General features: G+C 39.5%; 1 protein-coding gene across 3 annotated transcripts in view; it reads left to right on the top strand.

Moving 5' to 3' along the window:
* The window catches only part of Tanc1 (tetratricopeptide repeat, ankyrin repeat and coiled-coil containing 1), a 222,862-nt gene that overhangs the window by 45,884 nt on the left and 150,654 nt on the right, over positions 1–26,324 (top strand). The window contains exon 3 of one of the 3 annotated variants that reach the window (XM_090342783.1): positions 11,480–11,577. The exons of the other annotated variants lie outside the window; for them this stretch is intronic. The gene's annotated coding sequence lies outside the window, so the exon portion shown is untranslated. The remainder of the gene's footprint in view (positions 1–11,479; positions 11,578–26,324) is intronic. 3 annotated transcript variants of the gene reach the window in all.

The following is a 26,324-nucleotide window of genomic DNA, read 5'->3' as shown; positions in this document are numbered from 1 at the left end:
ATTAAATTTGAAATTTGAAAGATTTGCACATACCCAGTTCACCTTTGTTGCATGAACATATAAGGCTGTTCAGGACTTGACAATTGAAAAGTATAGTCCAAAGTCATATACAGCTGTTGCTGGATAAAGTTAGAAATCTTGGGTCAAACATACCTGTTTGAATATATTGTCAGAGTCTTCTATTTTTTTTTCTGACCTGTGGTCCAGTGTCTTCTGAGACATGGCAGAGCTTCTGATTTTATCTTTCCATCATCTGTAGAAAGAGGATTTGTGAAAAAGTGCTACGTCATCCCTTATATAAACAGTTTCTGAGTTTTAAGTGGTCTGTTTCTTAGTCCATTCATGCTTAGCCCAATCTACCTTAAACACTTAAAACATTTACATGGATCTACAGCTGGGCAAAATTATCTTAACACAAAACCTACTTGATAGAAAAGGTTGAGGGTCTCATGTATACCCCCAGATAGGCATTTTGTCCTCCCGATAAGATTAAAAAATATAAAAGTAATATCCAAAGAACTCTAACAACAGTATGTGGTAGAATAATGGTTGCCGACCCTCACGGTCACATGGCTGAACCTGTAGTTTACTGCTCCTAAGAGAAAGTATATCACACCACATATTGCTACCCTGGGAAAAGATCCAAATTTAAAATTCCAAGTATGGCTGCTATTGAATGAGTATCACTTTCGAATCACTGTGACATTGAAGAATTGTTAAGTTGAGCCCTGGGAAGTGAGGGACTACCTACATGTGAAAAATATTGATGAATCCAGTGTATGAATCCATATTACTGTGACCTTGAAGTTCATAGGTTTTCATCATACCAACCAGCAAAAGAAATGCAAACAAAACAGATGGGTGTATATTTGAATGCTATGACAAAGGATATGAACAAACATTTGAAAAGTAATGGAGAGGTCCCTCCTCTTGTCAACAAGACAGTTAATAGTTTCCTCAGCTTCCCCAGCGATATTAATGAACAGATGAATGTCTTTACATAATTTCAAAACTATGAAAGAAAAGCATTCTACTATTTTAGAATGATGTGAAACCCCTGGATATATAATTTTCCTTGCTTTTGGTAGTGTTGAAGACTTAAGGGCTGATGAAGGGGAAGTGGCTCTGGAGGGGAAGGCATATATGAAGTGTGGCCAGGATGCCACCTTTTCTCAATTGATACTCTTAATGATCTGATACTCAGGAGAGGTGGCATCACAAACATGTGCAATTACCTATCACTTGACAGACTTACCTTGTACACTACAGTTAACGACTGTGAAATTCAGTAAGAGAGGTCCCTGAGCAATCTAGAATACCTACTACATGTCCATGTTCACCTTTCTCCTTTGGCCTGGAGGCTGTTGCAAGTAAGGGTGTGTGTTCAGAGGCTCTAGGCATAAGAAATGCCAAGCTGGGAATTAGAAGTAGAGGTGAGCAGTAGAAGCCCACATGCTCAAGGGTGTAAGGAAATCAGTGTGGAAGAACTCAGGCTGTAGAGCATGAAAGACCTTAGAATCTCTGGGAAGACAATACTTGGGTTTTATGATGCTTGATCAGGTCTTGGGAACATGATGCTAAAACAAATACAGTCCTCCCCTTGGTTATAGTCTAGAAAGGTAGATGGTTTCCTATGCAAATACAAGATAGGTAAAAAGAGATGTATTATGAGATGAATGGGAGCACAAGGGAAATCAAGGCCTTTGCTTTGGAGTGACAGGAAGGCACGCAGTATTGGAGTGTGAATAATTAGTTGTTCTGGTTGAGTAGTAAGACATTTCTTGTATATGTGAAAGGATCTCTTTTTTGTATTTTAGTAAAGTGATTGGAATACAAGTAGGAAAATTTAGAGAACATTTTGCCTCAGATGGTGCAACCTAGGACTTTAATAATTCATCATACAAAGTGTCAAAAAAACTAAGTGGTGAAGCACATAATTGTGATCATGTATACTCATTGGCTAGCTTTAAATATCAATGTTTTTCCAACCTTACCTCTGACTGTCTTCCTGTCTTTCTCTCTCCTCTCTCTGTCTGTGAAAAGCTGTTTATTTTTATAATACATATTTGAAATGAGAAAGGAATGATGGTTTTCATGCACAGTAATGTACCATGCAACAATGTTTTGGTCTATTTCAGACCATATATACTATGGTGGTCCCTTGAGATTATAGTGGAACTAAACTGTTCCTGTCCTGTAGTGATGTTTTATAGCTGACATAAACTTGTAACATAATGTGATACTTGAGTGTTTGTGGTGATGCTAGTGAAAACTCACCTGTGCTACCAGTTATACTGAAGTTATAGCACATGCAATTATGCATAGTGTATAATAATTGATAATAACCAACTGTATTATTTCTTACATGATGCGTTATAGCATGATTTTAGAATGTTCTACTTAATAAAAAAGCGCACTGTAAAACAGTATGCTGTATCAGAGCAGCATCAGACTCTTAACATTGTGTTTTCTGTGATTATTGATTGACCTATATCTAGGTTTGTGTCAGTGTACTTTGTGATGCACAACAATGATATCTAACAATGCATTTCTTAGAACATAGTCCTGTGGAAAGAATGTCTAAAATCCACTCTTTGCAAATTAACAATGTATGCTATCAAGACACGCTCTCACTGGTGCTCTTGACTTTTAGACATTCATAATGGAGTTTTACTCTAACATTGGTCTTTTATTCTCCTCCTTGTAAATTGTGTATAATTTTGGTGTTTTTCAAAGCCATGTTACCATCATAGTCGCTCCAGTGGAGGGTTTTTACCTTATGACTTTTCATTGCTTATTATGGCATGTACTTATTTGAGATTTGGAGAACCCTGGAATTCTGAGAGCTAGTTTATTTAGTTCATGTAGAGTTTGTTCTCCATCGTACTATGCTTCTATTTTGAAACCTGTCCCCAGAAATAGCTCTGTGGCTTGGAAAAGCTCAGTCTTCATTCAGATGCTCATTGTAGTGTATAGCTTCAGTTTGGTCCTTGAGAGTTGGGCCAGAGTTCCCATTCTTTTTAATGTTTTGCTAGACTACTTCCACTTCGTTTGGTTCACTTACCTTTCTCAACTCCTTCTACCTGTACGCTAGTCCATCATTATCTATTAATCCTTAGTGCTGTTTACTTCTCTTGAGTGTTGATTATATGGACTCATGGAAGGAACAGGAGCAGAGGCATATAGATATTGCTTCAGGATCTTGATTTCGATTCTCTTAGTATTTGGAAGAACTGGGATTTGAACTCAGAGTTTTGTGTTTGTTATGCAGATACTCTACCACTTGTGGTGCACCTCCAGCCATTTTTTCTCTGGTTAGTTTTGAATCATATTTTTACCTGGGCTAGCCAGAATTGTGATCCTCCTACATACAATTCCTAGGTATGTGCCACATGCCAAGCTTTTTGGGTTGAAATGGAAGTCTTACAAATGTTATGCCCAGACTGGGCTCAGAATGTGATGCTCTCAGTCTCTACCTCTTGAGTAGCTAGAATTAAAGTGCAGACCTGGTTTTATTTCTTGTAGATAAATACTCAGTCTGAATTCCTAAACCTGTTTTTGAACTGTAGCTAAAAGTAAAACAGATACAATATGACTTCTTCCTAAATTAAGTTTTTAAAGATTATTTTTAAGTCATTGCACAAAGGAGATTTATAAGTATACTACATCTTGATCAGTGTCATCCCTTCCATTCTTCTTCTTTTCTAAAATTTTAAATGCAATATATTGCTAACAATTACTATGTTATACAGCAAATCTTAAGTGAACTTGGGTATACTAGTATCTCTTTGTGACCTTAGTTTCGGATTTTCTGGATAAATACTGAGAAGTAGGACTTTTTTCCCCCACCCTTCTCCCTCTCTCTCTCTCTCTCTCTCTCTCTCTCTCTCTCTCTCTCTCTCTCTCTCTCTCTCTCTCTCTCTATTTAAAATAAAGCTCTGCAATAATCTTGTGCATTTCTCTGTGTTTATGTATGCCATACAGGGGTTCCTCTTGTCTCCTGACTAAAATCCTTGACAGTCTCTGTTGCACAGATGTCTATTTCATGTATATTCTTAGTGCTTTATCAGAGGTAGATAGCACTTAGTGCATAAAACATGCCTTACCATTTTTTTGCCTGTGTCTTCAATAACTTTGAGAATTATTTTGGAGAGAAGACATTTTTCCCTCACAAGGCTTTTGTTTACTGTTCACTGGCAGCTGTGTCATTGAGGAAGTGTTGACACTGCTTTTGGTTTTTAAATGACTGTGTATTACTTCTTCCCAGGAGTGAAAACTTGCAAGGTTGGAGTTTTCTGGATTGTTAACAAGATCAAAAGGCAAAGCACAAAACTCAGCAGGGATAGAAAATACAAAAATAATATTGAAAATAGGTATTGCTAAAGTCAAATTTGACCAGAAAATTGAAGGTAGATATTTTCTATGTTATTCTAAAATGTAAGATAGTTTAGCCATTTAGTGTTTTTGATGTCTGATTTCTCAAGAGATATTGATTAATATGTCCACATACATTTAGATTTGCTAAGAGGATTTGGAAGATGATTTAGCTTGTTTGTTTCATAGTTGTACTTTCAAGTAACTTAGCTTTGAAATCTTTTATAGGAAGTTGTCTTTAGTTTTTTTCGGCACCTGAGAAGACAGGACTGCAGCATTTTTCTAATTTCTTGTAGTTTTCACTTTAGAAGTAGTGGACTAGAATACAGTGGCTTTAGCTTATCCAAAGACAAAAATAGATTTTGAGTTCCGGGGCGGGGGGAGTCATTTTCTCTTGGTTTGTTGTTGGGGTTTTCTATTTTGACACATTTTGACAGGTAAGATCCAGATCTTCTGACATACTTATGTTCTGGCCAGAAAACCCTCAGCTTTTTGTGATGTGAGTCATTTCCTAGCAAGGCCCAAGTCCTTGGCCTAGAACTCCCCCAGCCAGGGGTGGGGGCAGCAAGCTAGTTGTCTGCAGCTGGCAGGAAGCTATGCCCAGAGGAAAAGGTGGGGTGTTTAGGACTAGTGTTCTGGCAGATGGCAGGGTGAATGAAGTGGCCTGGGTATTGAAGTAACCTGACATAGTCACTCTGTCCCCTGACCTGCTCTGGCCATTTGGATTGAGCTTTAAAACATGGTGGCACTTTAGCTCTTTAGCCCCCCTTAACAGATTCGTCAGGAAAAGTCTTAGACTCCTACAGTATGGGTTAGTTGGGTTAGATTTATAGAAGAATGATAGTCAGGACAGTTAAGCAACAGCTTGATTAAGAACTATTTAAATCTGTTCACAATTTGGTTAAAAGTATTTTAAATCTCTGTCCTAGAAATTCCTTCTGCATTGAGCCAGCAAGGAGTGAATGGAAGCAAAGATGAAGAGGCCTCAGCTCTAGGGATTGAACTGTAGTATAAACACAGACCAACAAGCCAGACATGGAAGTCCTGACTGCCTAAACCTCAGTTGAGAGCTTTTCAGTGTCCTGGTAGGTCATCTTGGCCTGCTTTATAAACGAACAAGCTTTAATGCATATTTAATAATGGGCTTGAAACAAAGGAATTTTTTGTGAGTGATTTTGTGAATATAGAAGTAAGTTTTTTGTTGTTGTTGTTTGTTTTGTTTTGAGATAGGAGCTTGCTATATAATCTAGTCCGGCCTTGAACTCATTATTATTCTGAATCTGCCGCCCCAATTCTGGGATTATAGGTTTGCCCCACTATGTCTGACTCGAAGGTGTAGTTTTTCATTCATTTTACAGGAAATGTTCCCCAGCCTAAGTTTTAATTATAACCTTATCTTGAAAACAACTGGTTAAGTTCATGAAAATAATCTCTTTTCTAGAGCTGAAGCAAATCAGTACTTTTAAATGCTCTCATTTATCAAGAGATAAATATGGACTTACCTAATAATCAGTTCTGAGTAGATAAACGACTCAGGATGTTTGAGGTTAAGTTCCTTTAGATAAAGGCCCTCCCCTTGCTCTTCATGATATATGCATCTGGATAGTGTTTTTCCCCTAACTGTGTTTAATATAGGTTTAGCCCCAAGGTAACTAAAACTTGTCCCATTGATCGCAAAATCCTCACATCTCAGCCAATATTGTTAGCCTTAAGGAACCAGGATAATTAATACCTTTTCACAGCCTGTAGAAATACTTTGGCTATTTTAAGACATACTCATTTAAATGCGTCCTTCCTATGGGCCGAAAACCCTGGGACTTGTGGGCAGACTGAATTGGCTGAGTCAGCAAGCTTCTGTTGTGCGTCAGAGGAGAGATGCCCATTCAGAGCAGCAGTCCTACTCAGAGAAGACTGTAATCTGGTGGGAAGGTATGCTCACAAATACCCTGAAAGGTATATGAGAAGTTCTGGGTGTGGGTGAAACCAGATGAAAGATTCCATGTCCGGATGACAGTGTTGTGGGAGTCTACCTGTCTTTTGAGCAAGCCTGTCATGGTTTTGCTGATCCTGGAGATGGAGACAGCACATTGCAGCTGGATGCAGAGTCCATTCCTGTTTTTCTTTCTCTCTCTTTCTTTCTCTCTTTCTTTCTCTCTTTCTTTCTTTCTTTCTTTCTTTCTTTCTTTCTTTCTTTCTTTGCAACACTTGGGTCTTAGGGACTAGTTTGATTATGTCCTTTTTCTTAGTTTCAGAGTAATTTTTCAGAGCCACTAATTGTGCTATATGAAATGCTTTCTTTGGGTGTCCTTGGGCATTTGAGGGGATAGAGGCTATTTAAAGTATAGTTGCCTACAATCTACTGTTTGGGATTTTTTTTTTTATAATCAATTCTTGCTTGAGTGTCATTGTGCCTTAATCAGGTAGTCAACCTCTAGTTTTAATTGCAGGTGGCCTGGGAAACCAAATATCCCTTTCTGTTCAAGTTGAATTCTGAAGGAGAGTCAAGTGACTGGGAGAGCCTGGGAAGAGGTGCTGGGCAGAAGTGCAGGGAGGTTGGGGAGTTCTTGGAACCTTGTGGGAGCTTAGCATCAAATTTTTGCAGCTCCAAAAGCTTACTTGCTTTTTTATTTGTAGCATTCTTCTGGTAAGATGAGCATGTGACTAGGATCTTTTGTTTTTCATAGACATTTTTCCCCCACTAGTTACTTTTCTCCCCTTTGCCTAAGTTAGTCTTTTTAGGGAAAAGAGAAAAAGACATTTCTGAGGTGAGAAGGTGAATGAATGGAAAGAAACCCAAGGTGAAGGCAGTTCTGTCAACTGTGCTCTGGAAACCAGGGCATCTCATGGAACATGACAAGGGTAACATGGGCCCTGCACCATAGTGTGCAGTGGAGAGAGAACCACTAGACCTGAAACTGCTGAAAGGAAAGTGGAGCTCTGCTTCTGGTGTGACTTCAGAGCGAAGTGACTTGAGTTGGGAACTTTAGACCAAGGGAGCTGGGGCCCATGTAGTATTCGAGTAAAGGAACAGGCAGTTTAGTTTGGACCAACCTGTAGGAGACTAGAGAGCAAGGAAGAGGAAAAGTAATTCGTGAAACCACATCTAAGAAGTAACAAAGAGAGATTAGGGAGAAATGTAGCAGTAGTGTTAGGAATAGTCCCTCAGAAGACAATTGAAGATGGTGACTGTGTACAGACTGCTGTGTGAGGTATGTACTTGATCAAAATTTAGTCTCTTGCTGAATACTGATGGCTCATGCCTATAATTCTAAGCTGCTCAGGTGGCTGAGATTTAGAGGATTAAGTTCAAAGACAGCCCAGGCAGAAAAGTTTGGTAGATTCTTTTTCCAAAACAACTAGCAAAAAGCAGGGCTGGAGGTGGTGGCTGGAGTTGTTAGACTAGCAAGAATAGGCCCTTAAGTTTAAATCCAAGTGCTTAAAAAAAACAACAATAAAGCAGACCCCACTCCAGTGATGGTTGCTTCCCTACTGCCTTGGACAGGCTAGGCTCCAACTTGTGGACACAAATGATCCTTCTTCTCCAAACTTCAGAGAAGGCTGAGAAGACTCCTTTCCATCTTAAAAACAATTCTCTGTAGACTTTAAGCTTCCAAGTGCCTGAGGAATCACCACAAAAATCTCTTTGTTTTCCTGTCATTAAAGTCTGCTTTCTATTAAGTAACAACATTCAAAATGGAAGCAAAACCAAAACAGCTTCTTAAATTCACATGAGATCTTCTGTGGTTCATCCCTGGTGTAGTTGAGTAGGATTTGAATTAGATATAGCTGGTAGCAACTTATCAGCCTTTGCTTTGTTGTTGAACCTTTTTGGGTATTACATTTCAAAGCTGCAAAACGCCATCCAGCCGGACAATTCTTACTGACACATCGTACAGGTGATGACATGAACACATATAGTTTTGGGGTCTGAGTAGGTCCAGTGCCAGGTTTTTTTTATTTGTTTTTGTGCTGGTCCTGGAGCTTGAACAGGGCCTGGGTATTGTTTCGTAGCTTTTTATGCTCATGGCTAGCAGTCTACCATTCTACTTCTGGTGTTTTGTTAGCTTATTAGAATAAGAGTCTCACTAACTTCCCAGCTTTGGGGTAGATTTGAACCACTTTCCTCAGATCTGAGTAGCTATGATTGCAGGTATGAGCCACTCAATGCCTGGCCCAGGGCCAGGTTTTTAGGATAATACTTGAGGGAAAAAAAAGCTTTTTTGGTAATATTTTAAAATTATTCTGTTCAATCTTGGAAGAAAGTACTGACCAAGTGATAAGCCGTAATTCTTCTGAAAAGCATCATCCATTATCCATATTTTTAAAATACATTTTGTTATTTTTTTAGTTTTTGCCAGTCGTAGGCCTTGAACTCAGGTCCTAGGCACTTAGGGCTTTCTCAAGGCTAACACTACTACTTGAGCCATACATCACTTCTGGCTTTTTCTGTGTATGTGGTACTAAGGATTCGAACCTCGGTCTTCATATATGTTAGACAAGCACTCTACCACTAGGCCAAACTCCTGGTCCCTCCTCCCACCTTTTATTTATTTTTTTTTGGTGCCAGTCCTGGGCTTCAGCTCATGGCCTGAGCACTGTCCTTGGACTTTCTCAAGGCTAGAGCTCTACCACTTGAGCCTCAGCACCACTTCTGCCTTTTTTCTATTTATGTGGTACCAAGGAATCAAACCTGGGTCTTTGTGCATGCTAGGCAAGCGCTCTACCACTAGGCCAAACTCCCGACCCCCCCCCCCCACTTATTTTTTAAGTTCAATTGGAAATTAGATCTGAAAATAAAAAGGTAATGAATACTAGTTGGATTCCTTATTCAGCAAACCTCTATAATCTTGTGTTTTAGTTTCTATAATCTCCACCTTGGGCATAGTTTCTCAATTTTCATGTTTTACATGAAAATATTTTGTTGTGAAGTGTTTGATTTTTTTCTTAGAACTTTGTGGGGTTAAATATTGGTTTATATATTATAAAAAAATTCGAATAGACAGATGCCAAACCAGGTTATTAAAAAAGTGCCATGATGTTTTTCTTTTTGCTAATCTAAAATGGTTTCTAAAAGACGAAAGAGAAGAAAAGTTGAGACAATTTTTCTCCTGAGTCCAATCTGACTATAGTTATAAGTAACTTCTCAAACATCAGGGTTCCACTTGTATGACCTCTCCTTTTCCTTTCTGTAATTATGGAATAAAGCCTTTAAAACCCATGTAGTACCAAATACAGAATCTGAACTCTATGATCTTATCACCACAAAACAGGCAGTAAGGACAGCCCTTCTTCTCACAGGAAGCTGCTTCCCCATGGGATCTCTGTAATTTCTACTGATGTCTTTGTAGTAGTCTTAAATTCAGAAAGGATGTTTTTCCCTGACCCTTGCAGAAGTAATGTTACAAGTGAATTGCTTTGGGTGGGGCACAGGTCAGAGAGCAAGTGTTGAGTGTATGTAACCTGTTGAGGGATCTAATTTGAAGGGCATGCACATCTGTGGGCCCCTAGGCAAATAGGTCTAACAGGGGCCTAGTTTGGGCCACAATGGATATTCTCTGATGCTTGTCTGCTGGGTGTGGCTGTTGTATTGTGAGTGGATCTTTTTTCATGGATATGTACAATGAAAGAAGGTGTTACTGAAGGATTTGAAGCAGATGGGAGATGAGCCCTACCCAGGCTACTAGAGTCCTCTGTGAAAAGCCAGGTGATGCTGGGAAGGGTGAGGGATGAGGAATGCATAGGAGGAAACTCTGGATATATGAGTAGCTGTTCACCAGTTGGTGCTATCCTGCATTGAATGCTTAGATATGATGCCAGAAAGGTCTTGCCCCATGAAGGAACAGAAGCCTAGCATCATCTGCAGGCTGTTGCTGAACATGAGCTGGGATCCTTTTGAGGATATTTGACATGGAGATACCACTTAGGCATCTGGAGGGTTCTGCTCCAATGAAATCTTAGCTGCTTCTGAATGGGGCCGGACCTGTCTCCTGAATTGACTTAGTCTCTGGTTATCTTCCAGAGAAAAGCTCCTTTGCTCTATTCTCATCTTTGAAGTCCTGATGGGTGGGGGTGGGGCATGTCTTCTAGCTCCTTATTAAACCAGGCCTCTGCATGCATAAACCTATTAGCATGCTGGGCCCTGCCAAGATGGTTTTGTTGGTGCAAACGTGACTACACATGATCCCGTTCATCCCTTTGGTAGTGAAGCCAGGTAGCATTACTGAGAAGGGATTGACTTGGGTCAGAGTTTGTCATTGTGTTTGAGACTGGGGAGCACCCTTGAAAAATGAACGTATTCTCTAGGACAGATGGAGCAGCAACGAGCCTGTTTTCCAGGGAAATAGCCTGTGAGTAAATCAAGGAGCGCCAGAGTCATTGAGAGACAGGCTATCTGCCTCTACTGGTAAGAAGAGCAGGAAGGTGGTGGTGAGTCACATTAGCCATGGAGAACTTAGAAACCAGTTGGGGCAAATGCTGTGACACATATAGGCAGCCCAGTGTCTTAAGTACAGGGAAAGGCACATGAAATTCAGTGGGAGCTACTGTTGATATTTGAGAAGTGTCCAGAAGATGACCTGATTTCCCCAGAATGGGAAATGGGTATTTCAGGAGGAGCTATGTTTGGGAAGGATGAGTTGTGTGGAGAGGAACTGGGAGGATTGAGGCAGGGAATGTAGAAAGAGGATGGTCAAGGGGATTCAGTCACCCTAAGGGTCTGAGAGGCTCTCTTGTTTAAACATTGGAAAGCACCTCACTGAGGATTGGAACGTGAAGCATCAATATGAAGAGAACCCAGGGTGGAGGGGTAGCCCAGACATGTCTAATATCATATACAAGACCAGGAACTTGCCATTACTGTCCCTTATCTGCTTGCTCAGAGGCTATCAGGTAAGCACGGAGTTACTTGGGCACACTGATCACACCATTTTTCCAGGTTTAAGTGTGTGAACTGATGTCTTTTCCTCTCCATCCCTGCTGCTTGACTTTTCAAGAAGCTCAGGCTGATTTTAGGAACTTGTCTCATAGGAGTGTGCTGACAGGTTTTCTTTCTTTTTTCTTCTTCTTCTTTTTTTATTTTTTTATTTTTTTCTGGTTCCCTTGCCAGCTTCCTGTGGTTGGCTTGTCTGGAGGAACTTTCCAGGTGCTGGAAGTACAAGAGAAAGTCAATTTATTGCAGCCCAGAGGAGCCTGGGGTGAGACGAGGTGAGCCAATGGAAGATGTGCCAATGCAGAATCTATGCTCAGCACAGACTGTGTCCCAGATTTGGTGTTTTCCAAAGTTTCAGTGACTTAGAAAGTGAAGCAGATTATTTATTTATTTATTTATTTAATTTGTGGGTCATGGGGCTTGAACTGGGCCTAGGTGTTGTCCCTGAGCTCTTCAGCTCAAGGCTACCACCCTACCCTTGAGCCAAGCCTCATTTCCTGTTTTCTAGAGGTTAATTGGAGATAAAGAGTCTCAGGTTCTTTTGTGTCTGGGCTGGCTTTGAACCTTGATCCTCTGATCTCAGCCTCCTGAGTAGCTAGGATTACAGCCACCTCACCTGGCTGTTTTTTTTTTTATTAAAGAATTATTAAGATTGATTTTTTACATCATATTTCAAATGTCATGTTTAACAAACAAGTATTCTAGAATGAAATCTATATATAATCACTGGCACATGGATTTTTAGAATATAATTAAAATTAAGCTGAGGGTTTATATGTCATAGGTACAGATTAATATATGTAGAAATAATTATTTGCTGGGTACTGGTGGATTTAGCTTAGAATCCTATTTACTCAGGAGGCTGAGATAAGAGGATTCTGGTTTAAAACTGGGCAGGAAAATCCAGAAGACTGTTATCTATAATAAATGACTGAAAAATCTCAAAGTGGCACTGTGGCTCAAGAAGTAGAAGGCTAGCCTTGAGCAAAAGAAGCTCAAGGACAGAGCCCAAGCTCAGAGTTCAACCCTTGACTGGCAAAAAAAAAAAACAAAAACAAAATCAAACAAAACCCTATTATTTAAAAAATTAACAAAGATTTATTTGAGTATAACAGGGTTAAAGTCAGGAGAAATTGAAAAAGATAAACATTTCTTGCTCTTCCTACAAGAAATTGGAGCGGAAAACTCTCATTTTAAAAATTTATCAAATAGCTGTGTAAAGAAGTAATATTTCCATAAATCAGGATATGAGTTCAGTGTAGATTTTGATGAATGTGACACCTTCCATCTTTCTCCTCTATTTTCCTCCTTCTCACCCATATCTTTAAGTTATGTAGCTCAATTTTTACATAAGGTCCATTGAATATAATGGTTATATTTGTACCAGTATCCTAAGCTGGTTAACTAAAGTGACTCAAGGACTTGTTACTATTAATGTGAATACTATAGTATATCACTTCAAAGTTCTAGTTTTATTAGCTGGTGTCCATTTCAGAGTTTTTTTGAGATTTCTTTTTTATGGTGTCTAATATGGAATTTTTCTACAGAACACATATGTTGATTGAGAGGCTGATAGGATGTATACAGAGAAATACAATCCAGGCACAGGTAGCTCATGCCTATAACCCTAGCTACTCAGGGGGTGAGATCTGAGGATCACTATTCAAAGCCAGCCCTGGCAGAAAAGTCCCTGAGACTCTTTTTTTTTTTTTTTAAAGTTTATTTTTTGCCAGTCCTGGAGCTTGAACTCAGGGCCTGAGCACTGAGTTCTCAAGGCTAGTGCTCTATTATTTGAGCCAAAGTCACCACTTCTGGCTAGTTTCTCAAGGCTAATGCTCTATTATTTGAGCCAGAGTCACAACTTCTGGCTTATTTATGTATGTGGTACAAGGAATTGAACTCTGGTCTTTGTGCATGCTAGGCAAGCACTCTACCACTAGGCCGAACTCCAGCCCTGAGTGTTTTTTTGTTTTGTTTTGTTTTTTTTTGGGTGTTTTTGGCCAGTCCTGGGCTTGGGCTCAGGGCCTGGGCCCTATCCTTGGGCTTTCCTCAAGGCTAGTGTTCTACCCTGAGCCACCTCACCACTTCTGGCTTTTTCTATGTATGTGGTACCAAGAAATCCAACCTGGGTCTTCGTGTATGCTAGGCAGGCACTCTACCACTAGGCCAAACTCCCAACCCCATCCCTGAGACTCTTATCTCCATAACTACTCAGGAAAAACCAGAAGTGGCATTGTGGCTCAAGTGATAGAGTATTAGCTTTGAATACAGAGAAGCTCAGAGAAAGAGCCTAGGCCCTGAGTTCAAGCCCCAGAACCAGTCCCTCCTCGCCCCCCACTCCTGCAAAAAAAAAATTCAGTGGGTAAAATTACAATATTATAAAATTATTCAAACTGAAAAAAACTCAACAGAGTTTAACATGTTGCACAGGTTACAGACTCAATCCATTTTCCCACTTCTGCCTCCCGAGTAGCTGGTACTCGTAGGCATGTTCCAGTGTGTACACAATCCAATGTTTAATAACTTTTTATTCTTTATCACTGTCATTCCCCACTCTCTAATTGCTCATGAAAACTTTGTCGGGTTTAATTACAAGCCTCCTTCAGGCTCCCAGGAGACAAAAATAAGGGGGAGACAAATAAGGAACATTTACTAGCTGTTTTACTGCAAATGTTCCTCACAGGCTGGGATTTTAGGGGATCATGTCAGCTAAAGCTAGATCCCGTTTCCTGCTCATTCTACATACTGCCCTATTAACTTTTCTGAAGCATTCCCTCTCCCTGCTGGATTTCAAGGAGTATCATTTTCAATTTGTGGCTTTAGAAAATCTCAACCTGTGCTGTGGTTTTCCTGTGTTGTACTTGTATGTGTGAATTATGGAACAGAGCTACATGAAGGAGGGTGAGATGAATCTAAGGTGACACTTTCCTTTTCACATTCCCTGTCTTCAGTAGATAGAATGTAGTATTCCCTTTTTCCCTTGAGAGCAAGAATTGTCAGAGAGCAATTGGGTCTCTAATCTGGTAGGTGAGTGTAACTTAGAGCACTAGTGTCACTTAAACATCAGCTGCTCACATGAGGCAAGGATATTCAGCACATTATAGTTGATTAGGGGCACTGAAGACTTTGACTTCAATTCTTCTCTGTGGGTGTTGGAAATATTCCTCCGTAGGGGCTGAGGGTCAAGGTTAAAGCTAATTCCATACCTCTGGTGGTCCATGTGAAAGGCTGATAGATGCTCTACCATCTGTTTATTGTGGCTTTTCATTGGGATTTCATTTTCTGCACTCATTTCTTATTATTCCCTGCTTCAAATAAGGAACAGTGACTATACTACTCTCCAAAATTTTGGGGAAGGAATTCTGCCTTTTCAGTAGGGGCACGGCAGTGAAAGTACAGAGAAGAATCTGCTGCAATTTTTTTTAAAAATTAGAGTTCTGGGACTTCTTTAGGTATGCTGAATTAAAATTTGGTTAAGGAGTCTTTGTACCCTTTTTTTTAAGTCTTAAGTAAAGCTGGTCGTGTGTATCACTAGATAAGACTGATAGCTATGTATTGATTAATGACCAGAAGACCCACAGCAGTCATTTCTTTAGATTCACACATCTCTACAAAGAATAAATGGTATTTTTAAGACAACACATTTCAGAATTCTCAAATAGTCCACACTTTTGCTATATAAGGACAACAATTTTAGTTATTAATATTGGAGGTATTTAACTTTTAAAAGTTGCTTGAATGTAGAATTGACATGAAAACAACAACAAATGATTTCTTAGAGTGAGTAGATATTTAGGGAAGTTATTTTGAACTTCACTAACTAGTTTAACCAGTTTACATCAACTATCAAGACAAACATAGTCTTGTTGGGGGAGCCAAATGTGTGAACTATTTTATAATTTTAGTTAATTTTTATTTTTGCTAGTCCTGGGGCTTGAACTCAGGGCCTGGGTACTGTTCTTGAGGTTTCTCAAAGCTAGCACTCTACCACTTGAGCCACACTCCTGGCCCTATAATTTTAGTTTAAAATTGCATAGGAACAACCTTTTTTATTATAACTGTATCAGAGTGAAGAAAAGGACATTGAAAATTAATTTGCTGAATTCAGCAAGGGTGAAGTTTATTTAGAAACCAGGTATAAAGTTGTTTCTAGAATTTTGCAAGGAATTTTCATACTGAAACTAAGCCTTTTTTGAGGTAACAGATTTCTGTTTTGATTGGTCAAAACTATTCATTTTCCTCCTCCAGGTTTTGCATAGAATTAGAATAGAATTGCCATAGAATTAGAGTTTTATTTTCTCTTCCTTGGGGTCAAATATCAAAAAGTAGAGAGGAGCTTCATAGCTAAGATTATGTTAAATGATGATAACCTTGAACTCTGCCTCTCTTTTTGGAAATTCCTTTTCTGTGAAAGAAAGCCTTGCAATCCATTACAATTTGAGACCTTACTTTTTAGTTTTTGGAGAATGGTGAGTTTCAGTTTTGAAGGTAAGATTTGAACAGTAATGTAAGCCAAGCTCAGAGACACAAGCAGCACATGCTTTTTTCTATATGCAGAAGCTAGATCTAAAATCCATTGGGACAAGATAAATTATACAAGACTAGGCATTCACACACAGGGAGACCAAAGAAGAATATTCTTAGGATAGAAACACAAAGGAACGCTGCCAGTATGCCTCTGATCATATAAAATAATATTTATCAAAACAAACTCCCAAGAAATGGAAATGAGATTTACTTTTCTTCATTGCTGCTGTTGTTTTCTTTATCTTTCTTTGGGAGGGTGTGTGTGGGGGCCACAGAAATGGAGGGACAAAGACTGTACATACAAATACAGCTGTGGTACCCACTGGATACAATGTTGCAATGCACTACAATCTGTGGGTGGGGACACAAGGGAAAAACTAGGAGCCAACTCAGGAAGGGGTGACATTGCCCAAAAAGAAAGTACATTTTACCTGACTTAGGCTAACTGTAACCCTTATTATAACAATAAGAAAAAATTACCAAAGAATGCAAATCTTATTAGTAAGTTCTTTAGTTGATTAGTATTCATGCTTGTAATTTTTTCTGAAAAAAATGAAATATACATGTTCACATATTTGGGTAATGATTTTGTCAATAAAAGTACAAATTTAAGAAGAAAAGACCTTAAAGGTGATTTTCATTGCCTTAACATAAACTGCCCTTTTGGAGGTCATAAATGGCCTCTGATCATTGAGCCCTGTGTCACTTCTTGATCCTTGAAATGACTTTTCTGTAGCACTTGATACTCTCTGACCACTCATTTGAAACCTTCTAAAGGTTCCTTTGCATAGTCACCACTGTTGGCTTTTCTTTATTTTATTTCCTGCTGGGTCTTCCCTTGGGTGTTTTTCCTTGTATGGTTTTCTTATAGTCTACTCAGCCCCTTGGAGGAATCTCAATACTTTTCTAGGCTTTAACCATGGTTAATAAAACCCTCCATGTTTCAGAGTTTACCCTCAATCTCAATCTTTTTGGACATTTCTTCTCTGATGATTCATAGGTACACTGAACTTAAGCTATCTCAACTGTACTCATTTCCTCCCTAATTATCACCAGCTTCCTGCTCTATTCCAGCCTCTCACCCCCATGTTTCTGTTAGCTTTTCCCATTTTGGTTATTGGCTCTACTTTCTACTCTGTCTCTGAAGCCAGAAATTTGTGACTCATCCTTCCATGTCTCCCAGTCATTCCCATACTTTAATTGGTAATTAAGTACTGTCATTGTAAATACGTTCCCAAAAGGAGAAAGGAAGATTTAAAACATTGCATGAAGCATTCAATTACTATGGATTTTAGAATTTGTAAGTGGACCAGTATTAAGGAAGTGTACTTACATGAGACCATTTGTTAGACATTATGCTAGATATAGGGCTAGGTGTTCGTCATATGTCTAATTTTCACAACAATGGAGTTAATTTTTTGTTGTGAGTAAGGAAATGTAGAGTTCAGAGAGAAATAAGTACAAACCCAGGATTGCAGGGCAAGTAAAGGGTGATTGTGTTGTGATTTACATCTATAGAATGGTCTGCCCGACTCCACAGGCTTTGCTATCATTTCACCCTCTCTTTTTCTATCATGTCACTGGACGGTTTCAGAGTTCTGTCAAGTAGGTTGACTTTGAGGGCAGGAACTGGGTCTTATTCAGATTTTAATCTGTCAGGATAAATATTTTTTCTTACAGAATCATATGCCTCTGTTTTTTTGATGTAGTTTTTTGTTCCTTCTACAACTCTTGTTGAAACTTGATCCCCAGTTTGACAGTATTGAGAGGAGGTGGGACCTTTAAGAAGTGATTCGAAGCAGGGCTTGGTGGTTCTACTGTATAATCCTAGCTCCTTGGGAGGCAGAATTTGGAAAATTGCAGTCTGGGGCCAGCCTGGTCCCCACCTCAAAATTTTGTGTGACAATCTCAACTACTGGCAAGTGGTTCACTCTGTCATTCCAGTCATACAAAGAAGCACAAGTAGGAGGATTGTAGCCCAGGCTAGTTGCCAATTAAACAGGACCCTCGGGGCTGCAAGTATGACCTAGTGGTAGAGTGCTTTTCTAGTCTGCATGAAGTTCTGGGTTCAATTACTCTACCACATGAACAGAAAAAGCCAGAAGTGGTGCTGTGTAATAGAGCACTAGCCTTGAGTACATTGAAACTCAGGGACAGTGCCCAGGCCCTAAGTTCAAGCCCTAGGACCAGCTAAGACAAAACAATCAATCAATCAATCAATCAATCAATCAAACAACCCCCCCCCAAAAAAAACAGGATTCTACCTGGAAAGCAGATAGCGCAAAAAAAGGTTGGAGGTATGGCTCATGTGCAAGTATGAAGCCCTGAGTTCAATTAATACTGCCAAAAAAAAAGTGGTGATTAGCTTAAAGTAAGTTAATTCAGTTAAAGATGGATTTGAATTAGATATCACAAGAGGTTGTTTTTATAGGTGGAAGATTTGTGCTGCTTAATGTACTTTTTTCCCTTTTTAATGACTACATCTTGGATATTTTGTTAAAACAACAAAAAGGCAACTGCTAAAGATATAATTCCATGAAAACTCCTCTGAGTTGTCTATGGCTTCATCTAATTTTCAGCCCTGATCTTCTTTTAGCTCAAGACAAGGACAATTGGGCCATGTTTTTTTTTTGCCTGTGAGAATCTATGAGATGATATAAAGAAAAATGCCTTAAAACTCAGGGAATTTTTGAGAAGTTCTCAGTTGTGAGAATTAATTGGCCAACTACGATAAGTCTCTCTTCTTTGTTTATAAATTAAAGCTCTGCTAGATTTCTAAATATTCCTACTGTTTGAATCAGTCATGTGCAGGCAAGTAAGGGCAGAAAAGGCTCTTTCAAGTAAAGACCTCATTAATAAAAGATAGCATACATAGAACCTACTTCTGTTATTTTGCAGGCACATTAAAACAGAATCATCAAAAGTGCAGGCCTATGGCTTCCCACACACCAGATAGTCAAACCACTGGGGAGGGATTTGAGGAGAAGGGTCTGCTTGCATAACATCTAGCATCCCTACCCTACAAAATTTTGACACCAAGAGCTTGGATTCAGTTTGCTCTTATTTGAACTTTGTGCTCTACACCTAGAGGTATACTTCTGGCTTGCTAATGAGTCACTTTGCTGCCTCAATTTTTTTTTTCTTTTTCCCTATTTTATGGCTGGCCAGTGCTGGGGCTTGAACTTGGGTGTCTGGGCACTGCCCTTGAGCATTCTCAGGGCTAATGCTCTAGGACTTGAGTGACAGTACCACATACGGCTGTTTCTGTGTATGTGATACCAAGAATGGAACCCGGGACTTTGTGCATGCTAGGAAAGCACTCTACCACCTGTCCATATTTCTGCTCCTGTCTTTTCCCCCAAAGAAAATTTCTATGCAGTATTGTTCTCTAAAATTGATCGTGGTAGGTTGTATTTTGACATGTTTGTGCTCTTAAAAAAAAATTCTGGGGCTGAGAATGTTGTTTAGTGGTAGACTGCTTGCCTTGCGTACATGAAACCCTGGGCTCATTTCTTCAGTACCACATAAACAGAAAAGGCCAGAAATGGTGCTGTGGCTCAAGTGATAGAGTGCTAGCCTTGAGCAAAAAAGGTCAAGGTCAATGCCCAGGGCCTGAGTTCAAGCCTGAGGACTGGTAAAGAACCCAAACTCTTCATTTTTGTTTCTGTATACACCTTTTTGCCCTATTCTAAAAATGCCATGCTTTTTTTGCCTCTTCCTCCCACTCTCCTTCATCCTTCCCCCTTTTCTATCACATTTGGATAACAAAAATTATCTAAGGACCAGGGCCTTTCCATGAATGTATAAAACCCAATTTGTGGAATTTATACGTTTATTTGTTGCTCTGAGAGCAAGGCTGAATTCTGTAGGGTTGTTTTGACTAAAGCTTGACAGAACTTAACCTGCCATACACTGGGGCGCTGGTGAGTGGTCACCACTGCTGTACAAAGCTTACTTATCAGGGGCCTACAATTTTCAGATTGAGTATGAGCTATGCTGCTGCTCTATGATGAGAAAACTCTAGAAATATTTGTATGGCACACTAGGAGAGATTATAACAGTAGTTCTCTGGCATGTGGGCCTCCAACTGTGATAATATCAGCTGGGTATCTTAAGCTGCACTCCAGTCACAGGAATCAGAAACTCTGGGTCTAGGATGGTGACTTCTGGCTGATTCTGATGTACTGCATGCCCTACAATTAGAGCAGTGTGCCCAGAGGTTGTGGGTGGAGGCCCGTGGAATGATGAGAGGACCTCTCTAGAGGTTGAGTGAAGAGCGGCTAGAACTGGCCTGATATAGTATGTTGAATTTTAGGAGATGAGCAAGGAAGTCATAAAAACAGCTTTGAGTTCCGTGGAACAAAGGCAGGTGTTGCTTTGAGCAGGATTCTGGTCCCACAGGTGGTGAGTGGATTTTGGATGTTGTGAGGAGGATGTTTTATTTTGGATGTGTTGAGTTTGCACTGCAATGATTGCTGTCAGCAAGTTGGAAATGAAACACTGTAGTAGCACAGACAGAACAGTCAAGAAGCAGAGTTGTGAATTACTTGCATCAAAATGGGCATTCAGATCATTTTCCCAAGTTAAGAAGAGCAAGAAGAAAGAGCCAGGACTGACTGGTGTGGAATTACTAGTTTGGGGTTGTAATATCCAGCTTACCTTTAAGAAGAAAAGAGAATACACTTCATTTTTCATAAAAACTATAATCAGAATAGCACTGCAGTTTTGCAGCAATGCTTATTTTAGCCTTCATACTGCATCCCAGAGACTTCTTGTGGTGTGTCACAATACTTGGAATTCAAATCACTGAGTACAAAGGCAGGCTTCTAGTATATGACTTTGCCCCAGTGGTGGCGGGGACTGAAGTGCTAGGTACTGAGGAGTAACCTAGAGGAAGCTGCTGAGATTCTAAGTCCTGACTTCCTTGTCTGTCCAAGGAGGATAATAAACAGTTCTTACCTGATACGGCTATGAGGACTAAAAGGGATATCTATGATTATCTTCATTTCTATTCTTTGTGCAGCTGATTGTTTATTCTACAAACATATCAAATAAAATAAACCTATGTGTCTTTTTTTGGTAAAGGTGAAAGACACTTTACCAAGGGCCCCGGTGAGCAAGTAAAATGCAGGCCAACCTAAGAGTTTGTAGACCTTCTAAAGATCTTCTGTGTGTAACAGATTTATAATAATAATGAACTAATTAAAGGAGGCATGACAAAAGTCTAAATGAGAGAGCAATGTGGTTTTATGGTTTTCAAGGAATCATCAACACCTTGAATGAAATATGGGTGTCATGAGGTGTGTGAGAAAGCAGAAAAGTGTTGGCATGGGAATATCTTACCACCTAAAAATAAGATCTGAATATTTAAGAATTATTCTCTATACCCAGCTTTGTTGCAGATGCATATAGTTTGCTGTACCAGAAGGATGTTTTGCCGAGGCCACAAAAACTTGGTACATCTGTGTGACATCTTTAGTCTGTGTAGAACAATTTTACATTGACTGTCTTTAATTCAAAGTCATTCAAATACATGTGTCATGCTTTCCACTGGATTCTAATAATTGGGCTGTTTTTCCTTAAAAGGAGGCAGTTGGACCACACACTTACATTAAACAACTTTGATCAATACACATAAGAAATGTACAATGAACATTGCTATTTTGGAAACAGTAGCTTCTGCTCCCACCCGCAAGATAAGTGCATGTGGTTTCTCTCTGTGTCACAATACAATCCTGTTCCCTAGGTCTCAGATGTGACAGAAATGGTGATCAAAGGTTTCACTATAAACTGGCCCAGAACCTTCATCAAACCTTTTAGTTGGCTTTTAGAGAAAAAAAATTAATGTTCATACATGGCATATGACATAACTTTAGATATTAAAACTTGAACTTTATAGATTTGACTGAGGTTTTGTGGATCTCCTAAAAATAAGCATTTGTTACCTCCATACATAGGAATTACTCTGTAATTCACAATTAAGTGGCAGTGTATTTTTGCTGTTGGGTTTGAGTGCTTCCAGGTTAGTTCAGAGCTCAAATAGACATTTTTCTGGAACAATGTAAGGCTTCTGTCTATCTGGGAAGTTTGGCTGCTTCCACAGATGAAATTATGAGCCAGACTTAGGTAATTTTATTAGTCTAGAAAAAGTATTGTGCTCCTGCAGCTGCTGTTGCAGTTTCTAACCAGGCAAACAAAAACCATCTTAGTTACCCGAGATCCATGAGAAATTGGCATTGGCCCAAAGTAAGTCCATGTATTTTAGACTCTGAATTATATTTATCTTCCTCCGGGCATCCCCTGATTTAGGGCTTGCAGCTGGGGAATGGCCTGAGGGTATGAAGCACAGGGGGCAGGAGAGACTGAACCATGGGTTCTCTCACTAGGAGAACTGATCCTGTTAACTGAGAGTCTGCAGTTGCCAAGTCGTAAGTATTTTTTTAAGTACAAGAACAGCAATAAGAAAGTACTAAAGCCAGCAGTGTATATGAAATACATTTATCCTAACTGTGAAGCCTGGCTTTTCTACTTTTGTGTGTTGCCTTACAGTGTAAATTTCTAGAGGTCTTTCTCCTGCAGTGGCAGGCCTGATTTTTTGCAGACAAGTTACTAATTTGGTGGTAATGGACGTCATTGTTAAACAGCTCTTATAAACTGATGAAGACCAATCCTGGTACTCCATATTTATTGTGAAACACATCGTGCCTGTGAGTAACACCCAATCCTGTTCATGGTTGCCAATCTGTAAATTGCTGCTTATTTTCCAGGATTTCAGTGGTCCCATGAATGGAATGAAGCTGAGCTACTAGTGTGGCTTTTTCCCAAATTTGAGTCTGTTCCTCTAAGTCAGGGTCCTTGACTAACTTTAGGGTTGTTGGTTAGATTGGGTGGGAATGGACTATGAACTTGGGTGGCTGGAAGAATAACAAAAATCACAGCTTTATTTTCATTAACCTCTAGCCAAAATGTACCCTGTGCTTCATGAAAGTGAATAACAAATTACATAACCTTACCACATGGAAGTTAAAGAATTTGGTTCCACATTGCTAGGCATAGTTAAAAATAGTGTTTATGCCATCATTGCTTGAAAAACTGCCAAAGCATGAGGCCCTAGTTCGAACTCCAGGACTGACAAATAAAAAACCAAACTACCAAAGTTGTTAGATCTGCTGCTGTCTTATTTATGTGTTGAGCACATACTACCATGCTAAAATTCCGTAAGTATTTCTATGTTTGTGTATTAGCAGTAGTTTTCTTTGGCATTACATTTTCTATTTAACCATTATTGGGTTACAGGGTCCATATTCCTACAAATTCCTGCCTTGGTTGGCCTTTTGTATCTTTATCACCTTACCTTGAGATTAGATTTTAGACTGGATTTGCTAACTTTAAAGAAAAAAACATACCATATTTGACTTTTGTTTCCTGGAGTGAGTTGCCTGTGACATATCATCTAAAGCTCTGGGATTCCCCATACTGGTACTGCTGGAGTCAATTAAGAAGTAAAGCCATTGTGCATGTCCACTTGATCTTTCTCACACAGCAGATGGCAGTTTCCAAAACTCGAAGACTGATTCCTCCAACCAAATGTTTACACTCAAAAGTGGTTTCCCTTACAAATCTCTGATAAGAGCTCAGCAATGAATATGCTGATATTCACCTTAGCTCTAGAGAATTGTGATGCTCTGTGGCTTGCATGAATTTGCTCACTATTGCCTTCTTACTGCAGGCATACTTTATTTAATTTAGAACTTGATGTTCAAAGCTAAAACCTATGGTAATTATATGTATAACTTCCCCGATAAAGAATAGAGTGCGTCAGGCTTTGCTTGCTGTTACCTCCCTCCTACTCCAGCAAAAATCTTACAGTTCACTCAGTGAGAATGGAATGTCTCTTAGAGTTCCCTTTTAACCCAACAGGATAAGTGAGTGTTAGGGATAGGAAAACACTGGCCTTGTGACAGGAAGGTCTCTGCCTGAAATGATCCTTCTCACTGGCAGTCTGGCCCCATTCCTAGTCTTATACCCTGTGGGTAAGTAGACTCATGCATTTACTCATTTAACATGTGGTGCTATGGTATGATGCCACCAGGTCACAACACTGTGGTTTGAAATAGGTGATTTATTGCATGCTTAGCAGAACTGGACTGATTGTGGACAGTAGGTATCTCAGTGGAGGCAGATTCTTTTTGAGGCTAGATTTGGAGTGTGTGTGCACGTGCACACACACACACACACACACACACACACACACACATGCATACGTGCATTCACTTGCTCATCTAGGAAGTAATCTTTTTATTTTTATTTGAAAGAAGAGATGTAGTATGGAGATTGCATGGTTAGGCTCTGAAGCCAGGCTGCCTGAATGAACACCAACGTTCTAGGTTCACATGAACTGTCTTACTCTGGCTGCGAAGACATTGATAGTATCTTTCCCAGAGAATGACTGTGAGGATTAAGTGGCCACATGCATACTAAGTACTCATCATAGCCTAGCATCCAGATTAGGTTGAGAAAACCTTGTGTGTTATTAAGAACTCCTGCCCTAATAAAATGTAGGTCCTGGGGAGGTTATAACTTTATTCATCATCATCAATAGTTACTAACAGAAGTGAAAGAGGGATTTTGATGTCTTTTATTCTGAGGCATTAAATAAAAGAGTCATCTGTCAGCTACATAAGCAAAAGACTTTTTTTTTTTGTAATGAATAGCCGCCTTTCACAGGGCATCTTTGAAGTTATCTGACCTTTTTCACTTTGAGGCCAGTTGCGGTGGAATTTAAAAATTTTAATTTCTTTAGATTTATAAGACCAAACTTCATCCATCTGGCATTGATTGATTGAGGACTTCTTAATACTTTTTGAAAAATGTCTTTAAGGTCCCCTCTTCTTTCATACTAAAAGCTTATCATTCATACCATACCCTCCTCTGAGGGCTGCCTTATTCTATGAAGATGGTTTGTCAGCATTACGATTACTCTGGTCTTGTGAACAAGAAACAAAGTTTTTGCTTTTAAATCTGCAATTATATATTTGAGCAGGTTAGGGAGTAGTTTTCCCATTAGATGAACACATGAAAGGAGGACCAGTTTGTTTCAAATCTATTTGTAGAAGGAATGCTTCCTACTTTTATTCAGGCTGTTGTCACTCATCAAGGAGTGGTGGTCAGTGTGAGATGGGAATTAGAGTTCTAATATATAACACAAGGGGAAAACTCATCATAAGACCATATGAGGGACTGTGGTGTATGTTGAGATCCTAGAGGGTTTCTTGGGAAGTTCTTCATATGGTGGTTGTGTTGATATGTTGTCCTGTCCCTCTTTGGCTAGATCCTTAATTGTTATAGTTTCAAAGTTACCTATCTTTGGGACTTGTACAGTGTTCTCTTGCATACTTCTCAGTTGACTGAGCACTTTAGCACTTTGGAGGTAGCTGTTCAGTTATTGAGTTTCGAAGTGAGAACTGGGTTCAAGTTCTGGCTTTATTATCACCAAACCTGTCGGTCTTTTAACTGTCATCAGGAATTGTTCTGCACTCAAAATTGAAAAAAGCAGACTCTTTAAAAATTACTCATTCACTGTTTTCTGTTACCTGATTTCTTAGAGATACCATTGCTTTTCTGTCTGGCTCTCCTATCTTTCAGGCCACTACTGCCTTTCTGATCAGCCTTAATTCCAGGTGCACCATTCTGAGATGTGAACTTCAGATTGCTGGTTGGTTGTCTCATCCTCCACAGGCCTATTCTGAACCTTCACTGCATCTTAATTTTATTTTCTTATAGTCAAAAGGGAGGTATAAACGTTACTAGTCTCCCACCCAACTTTGCCAACATTATTTAGTTTTTTGTCAGTCAGAACTCTGGGGCCTGGGTCCTGTTCCTGAGCTCTTTGGCTCAAGACCTCCGTCCTCCCCCTTGAGCCATAGTGCCACTTTGGTTTTTCTTTTTCCTTTTTTCCTAGTGGTTGATTGGAGATAACAGTCCCATGGACTTTCATGCCCTACCTGGCTTTGTACCACGATCCTCAGATCTCAGCCTCCTGAGTAGCTAGGATTACAGGCATGAGCCACCAGCACCCAGTTGCTAACATTATCTTCATCCTCCTCAATCATACTATATTTGACTTTCACTTTCATTGTTTGACATGGAATAAGTTCTTAGGAATATGTGTAGAATGAAGAAAAACATACTGATAGTTAACGTGGTATGGCAGTAGGATGAAGGAGAACCAAGCACAACTGTGTTCATATTCTTGAAATATATATAGCTTTCTTTCTTTACTGCTCATGGGTATAGGCAGGACTGCCTTGGAATATGGCTCTTAAAATTTATCAGACAGGGGAGATCAGAGTATCTTTATTGGCCTTTTTTCTTCATAGAAAGGTGGGAACGTTTGATAATTTAAGTATTTAGGGTTTTTTAATGGCTTGCATGAAAGAGAGTTTCTAGTTTCTGTGATCCCCCTATGGGAAAGAGGAATTCCTGTTTCTGAGAC

This window comes from Megascapheus bottae, chromosome 12 (genome assembly GCF_031878675.1).
Source record: "Megascapheus bottae isolate mThoBot1 chromosome 12, mThoBot2.hap1, whole genome shotgun sequence".
NCBI classification, from domain to species: Eukaryota; Metazoa; Chordata; class Mammalia; order Rodentia; family Geomyidae; genus Megascapheus; species Megascapheus bottae.
The sequence above is the reverse complement of the archived record's forward strand: the minus strand, read 5'-3'. Positions and strand labels throughout refer to the sequence as shown.